Source organism: Micromys minutus (assembly GCF_963924665.1).
Source record: "Micromys minutus genome assembly, chromosome: 11".
Taxonomy (NCBI): Eukaryota; Metazoa; Chordata; class Mammalia; order Rodentia; family Muridae; genus Micromys; species Micromys minutus.
Window position 1 is genome coordinate 46,848,590 of NC_137980.1, and position 12,783 is coordinate 46,861,372.

At 42.7% G+C, this 12,783-nt stretch overlaps 1 protein-coding gene across 1 annotated transcript in view; it reads left to right on the plus strand.

Annotated features, from left to right (window-relative positions):
- Positions 1 to 983: 983 nt before the first annotated feature.
- ZHX3 (zinc fingers and homeoboxes 3) overlaps positions 984 to 12,783 on the plus strand; it is a 99,268-nt gene continuing 87,468 nt past the window's right edge. Inside the window, exon 1 of the mRNA XM_080925643.1 lies at positions 984 to 1,133. The gene's annotated coding sequence lies outside the window, so the exon portion shown is untranslated. The remainder of the gene's footprint in view (positions 1,134 to 12,783) is intronic.

Below are 12,783 nucleotides of genomic sequence, written 5' to 3' on the forward strand. Positions count from 1 at the left end.
TTTGAGATTATAGGTGTAGGCCATTTCATACACAGCTCCAAAGTCAGTTTCCTTTACTAAACACGAAGATCAAGTGCAGGAAGCTTTATATAGACTGCCATTTAGTCTTCTCACTCATTCCATATAATCCTAATATTTTGTTGCCTTTTGTGGGTGAGAGATTGTGGCCAATTGATATTAGATATAAGAAAATTTGGGATTGGGACCCGCTCAATCTTCGGAGCTCTATTTGTCAATCTGGATACAATGGGTGAGGACCACTTTCTGAACATATTTGCCACAGATTTAGGTTCTGTTGTGTTAAAAGATGCCTGGAACATGAAAAAAAAATTTAATCACAGGCCAATGGCAGCTGTGGACATGAACATAATGGGAGCAGGTGTTTGAACGCCCCGCTATCCTAAGACAGTGTTAAAAGAACTGGAGATCATAAATTCGTTTCGGCTGTTATTTCTTTGAGTAAACAAGATACTAAAACCTGCCGTCAACCCTTAGTGATGCTAAAAAAAAACAACTCCCAAATGTTGCTAATTTGGAAACACTGCACTGGGGAGAGAGGGCGCGCATAGGTCTGGGACCCTTGCCCAGACTACATCCTTTTGAAAGTTAAACCTCATGTGGCCTTCCTTAGGTGGCCCTCAAGAAAGACCAGGATACGGAGCACAAAGGCCGGGAACTGCTTTAGGGCCTCAGCATCCGCCCCGGTGTCCGCCTCCCTTGTCCCCGTTGGTCCCCCACACAGTGAAAGCGGGCCCGCAGCCGATCGGCGCATGCGCCCTGGATAAGGTCCGCTCCCCGCGACGTCAAGGGGCTTGCGCCAGTTCCCAAAGCCCCGCCTCCTAGCGCCCGAGGCGACCTGGGCGGGGGAGGGGGCGAGCCACGCCCCCAGCCGAGTCGAGGACGGCCGACCGGAGCCGAATGCCTCCGAGTGCCACCGAGCTCAGCCGAGCGGCCGGGAGTCAGTTGGTGCAGCTCGTCCTCGCCACAGAAGCAGCCCGTGGCTCTGGCGTCGCCGCCACCGTCGCCACCTCCTCGGGGCCCGTGTCGGCCGCCCGCCTACCGGGGAGGGAGGGAGGCCCGCAACGTGGGGAGAGCAGCCGGGCCACGGGCACCGCCACAGTCGCCGCCACCAGGTGAGCGCCCGCCGAGGCCCAGCGTCCCCACAGCTGTCAGTCCCCGGTGTCTGTGTGGCTCCCCTCCTGTCAGCCCCTGTGTGTTTGCGAGCGCCTTCCCGCCAGGCCCGGCTCCCGCCCGGCCCTGTCAGCCGCCAGCACCCCCCAGTTCCGAGCGGCCCCGCCCCTTCCCCCCGATGTCCCGCCTTCCCCATCTGTCAGCGCCGCGCTCGCCGTGGGCTCCACGCCCGGGACTCCAGGTCCGGGTGGTCGCGCGGGGCAGAGTTGCAGAAGGAGCCGAAGCGGGCTGGAGGTGGGGGCCTGGCCGTGGGTGCGTGTGTGTGTCCGCACTCCCGCGGGCGGCTGCGAGCGGCTGGCATCGGTGCCTCTGGTGAAATGAGCGTCGGGACTCGAACCACTCAGGGGTACAGTGGAATCCTCCTTGCCCACGCGGAAACACCAGGGTTCTCGGATGCCCAAATAGGCGTGTGAGCAGTTTGGGACTTGCGAAGCCCCGCCAGTTTGGGGTTTTCATTCAGAGACGCCTGTTGGAAGTGATTGAGGAGTAGGTGGGGTGTGGGGCTTAGGGTGGAAAGTGTCTGAGAGCTCGAGGCATTTTGAGTTGTGTGGCTTGATTTTTGTGAACAGCGATTGCTGTGGTAGTGTGCTCTGTGAGGAATTGTTAGGTGACGCGGGTGGGGGGGGTTCGAGAAGGGAAGGCATGCTCTTTTCTGCCTTTATCGATGTCATGCCAACACTTATTTATCTAGATAGCATAAAAATATTTATTCATGAAGCAGCCACACATTTAATTAAAAAAGAACGCGGCACTTTCCATATATATATGCATATATATATATGCATATATATATATATATATGTTCTCATATGTTGCTATCTTGATTTATTTTTTTGTTTGTGGTAACGTAGTATCGCAACATTTCAAAACTAACAGAAATGTGTTCTAAAATAATTGGTAGCTTGCCGCGTAATTCTCAACCGAGGAGAAAAAGAGCCAAAAGCACACTTCATTAGCTGGAACAACTGATTTGGGCTTAATTTGCTTCTAAGAGACATACAGTGGAAAAATCCAGAAACAGCAAAGAAGAATCAAAGAGACTTAGGAAATGAGCAAAAGGGCCTTTGTGTGTGTGTGTGTGTGTGTGTGTGTGTGTGTGTGTGTGTGTGTGTAAGTGCTCGCGCCTTGGAGAGATGGTATCAAAGCAGCTTTAAGGGACAGGGCTGCTGTGTAATGATAAACATATTAACCAAGTTGGTTTTGTGACCTTGATACATTGGGCCATGCTTGATTTGTGCAGTGGTTTGACAGACAAACATTGCATGGGAAGTGTGGTAATTTTTTGGAAAAGAAAAAGTTCCCTATGTTGTTTTTTTCCCTCAGTTGAAGTAAGATTTTAGACTAACTTCATCCATAATTGGGATGTGCGGGGTGGTGTGTGTGTGTGTGTGTGTGTGTGTGTGTGTGTGTATTAGAGGGGGGGGGGGGAGGGAGGGAGGGAGGGAGGGAGAGAGAGAGAGAGAGAGCACACTTGAATGGAACCATCTCTGTTTTTCTGTTTCTGATTTATTTTTAAGGCAGAAAATTTGAGCAACAAAAGCATAAGGGAAAAAAAAAAACCTTATAACTCACAAATACTAGTAAACTTGTTTGGCATTATCTTTTTCAGTCTTTTGTTCCCAACTGTATGTGTTTGCTTTCTCTCTCTCTAAGTGCTAACAGCCTATATGAGTTTTATTGTATACGTTTCCTTCCATGTATAGATTGTTAGGGTTATGTCTTGCTTTTTATGAGCAATTATCTTCCCTTTAAAAACTTTAAAAAAAAAAAAAAAGAAAGAAAGAAAAGAAAAGAAATCCAGATCTCAGAAGTTCCGTGCTTACAGCCCTCCAGTAACTTCTCCTTCAGGCCTCTCTCTGGCCTGTGAGCTACCTGTCTCCAACCTGGCCAAATCAATCCCTCTGTCTTAAGAACTCCAGTCATACTCCAGCCTCAGTGCCTCTGCATTTATGCCTCCTCTGTGTACACAGCTGGCCTAGATATTGTAAAGTGAAGATGGCGTCCTTAACTTTAGGTCTTCAGGTTTTCCCCCACAACTCTATGAGCTCACACCACCCTCTGTCTTTCACTCTTTTCTGTCCCTATCACTTCTAGTGTCTACTTGTTGGTTTATTGTCTGTCTCCTTGCTATCTCACCAGCTTGAGGCCTTGTTTCACTGAGTACCCTCAGGGTTTAGGACTAACGGCTCCTGCTCCACTACAGGTATTTAGTGTTTGCTCAGTGGGTAAACAGATGGATGTTAGTTATCCGTCTATTCATGTGGCATTGCTGGTAGACTTCTAACTAGCTATATTATGAGGTGGAGAAACAAATTTTTTAACTCTGCAATTTTCCTCTTGTTAACATAGCTTAGATGAATTTTACAAGGTGAGCCTTAGTATCTTAAGAAGAATGACAGTCTTAGGGGCTGGAGAGACAGCTCAGCAGCTAAAAGGCTGCTCTTCTAAAAAGGACCAGGTTCCATCTCCAGTACCCACATGGGCATCTCTCTGCAACTCCAGTCCCAGGAGATCAAATGCCTTCCACTGTCTTCTGTGGGTACCAGGAACATAAGTTGTATACAGATATACCCAAAGACAAAACACCCATACACACAAAATAAAAATGATAAAGTTAGAAGAAAAAGGCTGGAGAGTTGGCTCAGCAGTGAAGAATGCTTGTTGCTCTTGCAGAATCAAGGTTTGAGTGTTAGCACCCACATGGCAAGTCAGAACCATCTGCCCCAGGAGAACTGACATAGTTTTCTGACCTCCATTGGCACCAGGCACACATCTAGTGCTCATACATGCATGCAGACAAAACACTCATACACACAAAATAATAAAATCAATGATTCTAAAAAAAAAAAAAAAAAAAACCAGAAAAGAAAATCTTGATTTGAACAGTTCCAGGAAGGAACATTTTTGGCTAATGTTGGCTTTCTTTTTTGTTACCCTTTTTTTGTCACACTGGAAATTTTGGAGCAGTCAAAGTGTCCCAGTTTGGTAGTGTTAGTGATAGTATAAGCCTTGGGAGCATAGTGAGCATTTTGTGTCCACAGATACCAAAGGTGTGACTGCAGCCTTGACACGTTTCCACTGGGGAGCAGCTGTTACATTTACTTACTGGCTTGGCAGTTCTGGTATTTGCAACTCTCTGCTATTCAGTCTTAGATGGCTTTGAAGGTGCACTTACTTGCTTGGGTTTTTTTTTTTTTTTTTTTTTTCAGTATTTTATAATTAATCCTTGACCTTTGAGCAGTTTTCATTTTTTGTGTGACCTTTGAACTGTTTGAAAGTGTTGACTTCATTTTTCAGGAGAAAACAACATCTGTAGTAAAATGTACTATTATGCTTTCATTGATAAGGATTTGGAAAATTGTATTTTTGAGTGTAAAATTCTTATAGGTCTGAACATTAGATAGACTACTTTTATTTTTAGTGAGTTTGGGGCAAAAAAATTGTGTTTTCTCTGAACCTTTCCTAGAACAATACAGCCTAGAGACCTTAGAAAAACTTTTGATGCTTATGTTTCAAATACATAAGTACTTGGCAGTGTAGTGTATATTAGTGGAAATTTTATTCTGCTGAGGGACTATAGGGAATATGTTAAAATTTCTTCTTCAATGGACATTTGTTGCAAATGTATTTGAGTGCAAGTCTCTGTGCTTTTGTGGAGGTTGCTTAATCCTATTCAGTTTTAGATTTCTTTCCTCCCTGAGATAGAGTCTGGACATATAGCTGAGGCTGCCCTTGAACTCACTGTATAACCCAGGATATCCTTGAGCTTGCAGTCCTCTTGCTTCAGCGTCCTAAATTCTGGGAATTAAGCATGTAACCACCATACCTCAATGTTACTCACCCACCAATTTCTCTTCTCTCATTGGATTCCTACCCCAGTTAGACTCACCCAAGTCTTGACGTATGCCCTACATGGAAACAGCTCCCTCTTTAAGCCCCCTCCCCCTGGTTTGAGGCTTTCATTTTTATCTACCAAACTTTCCTGTTGGCTTTGCTTGCTGCCTCCTTTCAAATTTTACATGTCTATGAATTGCCTGCTCCCTTCACTCCTGTCTCATGCTATTGATATGACATGGGTCCTTGTTCGACAACCGAGCTAAATCCCAAACCTCAAATTTGGTCTTTCAGTCTCCCTCTCAAACTTCCACATCTGTTGCCTTCATTCTTGATGAATTCTCATGTCACCCCCATAATATTTCAAATCCTGCTATATCCTCTTTTCTCATCTGGATGACTATTGATGCCTCTTAGCTGGTCTTCTGGCCTCACTCTTGCTTACTTTTTCTACAGAAGCCAGGGAAAACTGGTTAAAAGACAAGGGGAGGCCACCTCTTTGCTGAGTGGCTGGGAATACTTTGAAGTGCCACTCTTTACATGACACTCTTAGAAAGACCCGTCTCTTCAGAATGGCCGTTACTGTTACTGATGGTCCCTCGGATAGTAGCTTCCTTCTCATTCACATGCACATTTCCTGTTAGGACTTCACTAAAATCCCAAGAGTTTCATTTATATGTTTCTTTCCTTCTCTATTGTCTCTTTGCTAATATATTGTAAGATGTATGTGTGTGAGGACAGTTTTGCCTTGGTTATGGTAAGGCTCTGGTGTACAGCTCTGTCTGTAGGATCCTGTAGGTTAATGTTTCAAGTTAAGTATAGTCACACATTAGGAGACTCTGGTCAGGTGCAATGACATTTAAGTCACCATTTCCCTTTAAAGCCGAGGAAATGGAGTTGAAAGTAGCACAGTTAAGAAGGTAACTTTAAAGTATCATAGTTGAGGAAGTAGTAGAGTTAGGATGTTTTCTTTGTCTTTGTCTTTCCAGAGAGCATTTCTCTATGTAACTCTCCTGGAACTCACAGAGATCTGCTTGCCTCTGCCTCCTGAGTGCTGGGATTAAAGGTGTGAGCCACCATGCCTGGCTAGAGTTAACATATTAATCTGCAGGATCTTCCATCCTTTCATTTTAGTAATCTCTACCCTTTAACATTAACACAAGGGATATTGATATCTTTATACTTAATTAAGGATTAATGTTTGTGTTTTTAAGGATATATGAGAACTAAAAACACAACATTTAGGTTACAATCTTATGTTATTCTGGGAAGTTTTTTTTCTTTGTGTGTATTGTACATATATATGTTTGCATGGGTGTGTGTGTATACAGGTATACATGTGTTTATGTGAGTTTAGAAGCCAGAGTTGGACTTTGGGTATCTCATTCTGTAGTCCTTCTGGGCTAGAAGCCACTATGTAGACCAGGTTGACCTCAGACTCACAGAGATGGATACTCTTGCCTTTGCTTCTAGAGCACTAAGATTGACAGACATGCCTCCCAGACATCTGGTCCTTCTTTTAACATTGTTTTTTGCAGCTGTAAATAGAAGAGAAAAAAATTAGTAGTTCTTATCTCATAGGGTCATTGTGAGAAGCAGACAGGAAAATCAGTGTCAGTTATAAGGAAGGAAGGCTTGTAAGCTCACCAACAAATATGGCTTGGTTGAGAATGAAAGACATACAGTTAATAATTTTGTATTCTTTCACTGACCATGAAAATTTGGATTTGTAATTATTTTGTGTATTCATGATAACTTTATGTTTAGATTTAAGCTTGTTTTATGATTGTGAGGCAAGATAGCTTTTTTCTTTTAAAACTTATCTCTGCCTTTAAGATTCTTAGAGGAGAGAATTTACAAAAGGCTATTTTATTTTCCTTTCCTACAAAGTTACCCACTGGGGCTGGAAAGATAGTTCAGTGGCTATTAGGTGCATTGGCTACTCTTCCAGAGGCCCTGGGTTCTATTCCCAGCATCCATGTAATGGCTCACAGCCATCTGTTATTACTACAGCCTCAGGAGGTCTAATGCCTTTTTCTGGCCTTCATATGCATTAGGCACACAAATGGTATGCAAACATACATGCAGGCAAACTACTCATATGCATAAAATAAGATAAATCTAAATAAACATATCAGTAAGTTACCTACCAGCATGCTGCTTGCTTCAGGAATGCTTACCTCCAGGGAGCTTACTTCAAGTAATCACATGAACAGAGCCTGCTCAGGTATCATGAAATTGGCAGCCCTCATAATGGGCTCTCTGAGCACAGTTGTATTTTCTAGTGGGATGGCTTAAAGGGAGTGAGAGTGTAATGGAGAAGGGATACAGCCCTTTATGGAGAGAAGGCATGGTGGCAGGAGGCACCTGGTCACATTGGGTCCACAGTCAGAAAGCCGAGAAAGATGCATTTTAATATAAAGCTGGTTTTCTCCTTTTAATTTTCTCTTTTAATTAAGTTGAGACTACAGTTCATGTGATGGTGCTGCCTGTATTCAGCAACAGTTTTTCTCTGAAGTTAATTATTTCTAGAAAGACCTTTACAGACACACTCAAATGTGTGCTTCATTTATAATCTGTTTGTTAATCCAACCAAGTTGACAATTGAAATTAATCAATAGAGAATGAAGTTGTTTGCTTAGAATGGGAAGAGTCCAAAGAAAAAAGGAGATGTTTTGGCAGCCAATTAAGGTTGAAAGGATGGAGAATGAGTTTGAAACAATGTCTATGCTTGTTAGGCAGCATCAAGGTAGGGGATGATAGATTAATTGGGATACCAGTAGCATTTAACCGCCTAATTTGGGGAGCAGTGAAGGCATATGGTTGGGCTGAGCTGGAGTTGGGATTTGTTAAGGGGAAATGGCAGGACAGTGAAGCAGGTGCACTGAGGGTATTGGTCAGAAAGTGATTAGCATGACAGATGGGCTGCCAAGGCTGCATGGCAAGGAGAAAAGACTTAGAGGTGTTGATGAAGTCAAGGGATGAGTGTTTTGGAGTGATGGAGTAATACCAGGGTGTGGTTAGAGGGACAAGTGAATGGAAGATTTAAGAGTTGGAGCTGTTAATTAATGGGCATGACAGACTCCTGTGTTTTGCCACAGACAGACCATGGAAGTGAACTCAGTGAAGATGGGTGAAGTCAAGGAGATTAAATAACTAAGCAGAAGAGTTGTTTTGGTTGTCCCTAAGGTTAGAGAAGCAGTTAGAAGCATGTCAGGATTTATGGAGCCAAGAAAAGGAAAAGCTAGGTCTGTAGAGAAATTTTAATCCAACATTATGGTTGTTCAGCAAGACAAAGACACGAATCTGCTGGAATACAGACAAGCCCTTAGGGCGCACACACCCTTAATTCCAATCAATGACCTCTAATTGAGGGGCAAACAATTTGATGAATCAGAGAAAGATTTGACAGAATAAGTCAGAGATAGGATATGCCCAACTCTCAAGAGAACAGACAAGAAAGAGAGGCTACTTAAAAGAACAGAGAGGGAGAGAGAGTCAGTTCCAGAGGCTGTTTGGTTTGTGCAGTTCAATTCAGCTCAGCTCAGGAGTGGTTGAGTTTAGAGCAGTTCAGTTTGTGAATTTCAAGGCAGTCTTTCCAAGCAGAGCAATTTAGTCAGAAGCTGAGAAGAGCTAATTTCAGTAGTTAGCTGGAGAGGAGTTTGAGCTAGAACAGCTGAGTTGAACCAGCCAGCCAGAGTTCAAAAAGAGCTAGAAAAGGTGAATTTATTCAGCAATAAGTCTCAGAGGCTGAAACATTCCAGGCCTAAGTTAGCAGAGAGAGGGTGGAAGCTAAGTCTTCAAGGTCTGGGCTTGCAAAAGATTAGATTATATGTAGGCTAGAAGCTTCCAGACCCATGCATAGGGATAGTCAGACAGAAATGCTCTGGGCCTAGCCCAAGCCATGTATTTGTAAAGCTTGGGTAAGGCTCTCATTTCATCACTTTCTCTAAGGAAATAAAAGTGGCATTTACATTTATATTAACGTAGGTCTTTAGTGAATGAAGTGAGGTAAAAGGTCCCAGCAGTTGAAGAGGCCAAGAGTGTAAACCAGTCTATAGGAGCCTCAAATTATTGGTGGATTCTGCCCAAAAGAGGAAGTTAAAAGTATAACACAACCTTACTGGTTGTAAGGTCCTGGGAGAATTCAGCTTTAGCCTACTCTATTGGGATTCAGATGGTCTGCATGGGGGCAAAGCACTGCTATGTTTCTAGACTATATATGAGGACCATGTTAAAAATAAGATACCAGGCTTTATCATATGGGATTATCTGGTTGAGAGGAGCTTAATATATATTTAACATTCCTTTACCATATCTGTAATACTTGGCAATTCTTTATAATCAGGCAATAGCTTGGAGGCTGGCTTGGATGAAGTGTATCAGAGTAGGATTGTCTTTCAGTGTCAGGGATTGAACTCTGGCTTTACACATGCTAGGCAAGTGTTCTGTCTTTCAGCTACACTGTCTGGAAGGCCAGGTAAGAGTGTGAACTACCAAAATATACCTGATGTATTTTATTTATTAAGATATCATGAACTTTAGCAAGGGTACGGATCATTTTGGTGCTTATGTGTTAGCCTTTAATTATTTAAAATGACTCATTCATCGAGAATGCTTAGTTCCTTATTTTTGATAATTTGTTTTTGTAATTAGCATAATAAAATTTAAGAAGTATATGGTGTAGATTGATTTTATAGAAGCATAGCTGAAAATGAACTCAGGATCATAGTGAACATTTAAAATAATTAGAAATACAATCATATATTGCTTAATAACAGGAATATGTTCTGAAGGATGCTTCATTGGGTGTTCAGCATAGAATATGCTTACATAATCAGGGTTGTATGATTGTGGTTTGGATAAGAATGGTCCTGTAGACTCATAAATTTGAATGCTTAGTCATTAGGCAGTGGAACTCTTTGAAAGGATTAGAAAGATTAAGAGGTGTGCTCTTGTTGACTGGGCTTTGAGGTCAAAAGCCCATACCAGGCCCATTGTCTGTCTGTCTGTCTGTCTGTCTGTCTCTTTCTCTCCTTATGGATAAGGATGTAGCACTTAGCTACTTCTCTGGCACCACACCTGCTTGCTGCCCCATGCTCCCTGCTCCCATGTGTCCTGCTTTAATAATAATGGACTAAGCCCCAGAAACTGTAAACATGTTCACAATTGAATGCTTTCCTTTATAAGAGTTTCCTTTATCATGGTGTCTTTTCACAACAATAGAACAGTGACTAAGACAATAGTATAACCTATTGTTCCTTAGCTATAAAATGTAGGGTAGCATGCTGTACATTTTTATAGCTAAGGAACAATATGTATACCATTGTCTTAGCCACTTTTCTATTGCTTTGAAAAGACACCATAACCAAGGCAACTCTTCTAAAGGAAAGAATTTAAGTGTTTAACTAGAAAGTATAGTAAAAGTCCCATGTGATTAGATTTTTTTTTCAGCTCCATCATAATCATATAGGGCCACCATAATATATGAAGTCCATTGTTGACTGAGACATCATAATGTGGCTCATAACTGTGTAGTGTGCTAGTGGAAAACCAAATAATGGGATGTATATGACTTGGTATGTGGAGAAGGTGAAGCACCAAGTGATGCTAGTGAGGCCTTCACAGGAAAGGTTAGTAAGACAGCCATCATCTTGTCTCTGAATATCTTTTCCAGGGGTGTTGGCAATGGAGTGTGGTGGGGTGGGTCAGCTGCTCAGCCTCCTTTACTCTGGGATGGCTAAATACAAAGGGTTAGCAGAGAAGTTGTGAAGCAGCTCAAGGGAGTTCTTCACCTGGTTCCTAGGAATGGTCTGCCTTAAACCAAAAAAAAAAAAAAAAAAAAAAAAAAAAAAGTCACCTTGTTGGAGCGAATTCTCTCTCACTGATTCAGTGTGTTCCTATCACTCCTTTGGCAGGTTAGTGAAAGCCAGATAGATCTTTGTGCTAGCTTTCTGGAAAGTGAAGGGCTGGACGTTTTACCCTTGTAAAAGCTATTATGTTTCTGAAGTGGGTGGGCCTTTGGCACCCAGTGGAAAAGAGCAGAAAGTACAGTGAGGTCTTTGAAGGAAGGAGATGTATCACCTTACTGTTGTGGAACTTGGAAGTGGGAATTGATTATTGCTTTCCATTGTCTGTTGGGTGAAAGTTACACTCCACAGATTGATACTTAAGGACTTCCACAGTCTTTGATCACTTCTGCCAGGTTTCTTAATCTTTCTCTTCATTCTAGCTCCTTTGTGTGTCAGCCAAGAGCACCCCTGATAGAACACTAGAGTGTGATACGAGAGACTAGGTGCTGTAGTGCTGCCTTTGGACTGTGAGTCTAGTCCTGTGATTCAGTCTCAGCTCCTCCATTTACTAGTGACTCGCTCCTCTAAGTAATTTTCATTTCTAATCCATTTATAACCCTTTTGTACTAATAGTAAGAAAAGATGAAGGGTGTTAAATTAGAAACTTTATTTTAACAGGAAAGTTTATTGTAAAGTTTTTTGGTGAAGATTAGTAAAGTATAGGGGCTGTGTCATTAGGTTATTTCTAACCCTTACTCTAAGCTCCTATATAAATTTTCTTCACTGTATCCTCTGCCTTCACTCAGACACATAAACTCACCTTATATGAGAAGCACTAGCTTATATAATAGACAATACTACTGAGACCTCAGTGACCAAAAATCATAGGCATTTTGTGCTCATTTATAATCCAAATAGTGTGGAAGAAGAGACCCAGTCCTATGAATACCTGCTGGTTTTAAATCATGGTTTCCTAACTTGTTCCCTGGGTGTTAGTGGTCAACAGCATGACGGAAGAGGCTGATAATGAATGAATGAATGTCTAGGAGGCTTTTCTGTACCAGACTTAGGATGGGAGCTGGTGAGTTAATTCAAAGAAGAAAAGACGGAGAGGAGGCATGTACTGGATAGGAAGTGAGTTTGGTTGTTTGAATGTTTGTTTTTACAGAGTTGTGAAAGGACTCCAGTGAGAGTCAGGAAGGACCTGTAAGGTGCCAAGACAGAATGAAGAGGCCCTTCTGTCTGGATAGCTAGGGATTGAGGAGGGCTGGAGAGCCTTAGACTGGCTTTTGGTGAAGGCAGGTGGTTACAAAGGTCAGGAGAGACAGGAAAAGTAGGATGTTTATATACCTTCTGAAGTAACTTTCCTAATAGCTCTGGAGACATTGTTGCTCTTTTAAAGTCCACACAACAGGTAACAGAGAGAAACGAGTTAAGTCTGTAGTGCTGAGAACTAGGAAAATCTCACCTGGATGACGGACACCTGGGACCACAGATGAAGTGGCTGTTGGAGAACCTCTGGGCATGGGGTGGAGGAAGAACTTTGTAGATGACCTTCCTTTAGGCTGCTTCAGTTGGGGGAGGGAGAGTAAGAAAATAGGAGCATTTCTAGAAGGAAGCAGAAGTTTGGGCAAGTATGGTCCAGGATTGGAAAGAGCCAGGTTGGTAAAAGCAGGTAGGAGGGAGAGGTGATGAGATGAGAGGGAAGCAGAGCCTAGATCATACAAGAACTTACAGGCTTGGCAAGCAGTTAAGACTTACTCCACGGGCGGCAGGAAGCCATTATATACTTTGAGTGATGGGTAAGATTATCTCGATTTATATTTTGAAAAGACCATCCCATCCAGTCCTTGTATGAAGAATAGGTGGAGAGGAAGCCAGCGTGTAAATTCAATGTAGTAAAGTAAAAAGAAGAATTACAAAGGGCCAGCCTGGAGCTCAAATCCGTGGTCATAGCTGGAAAATA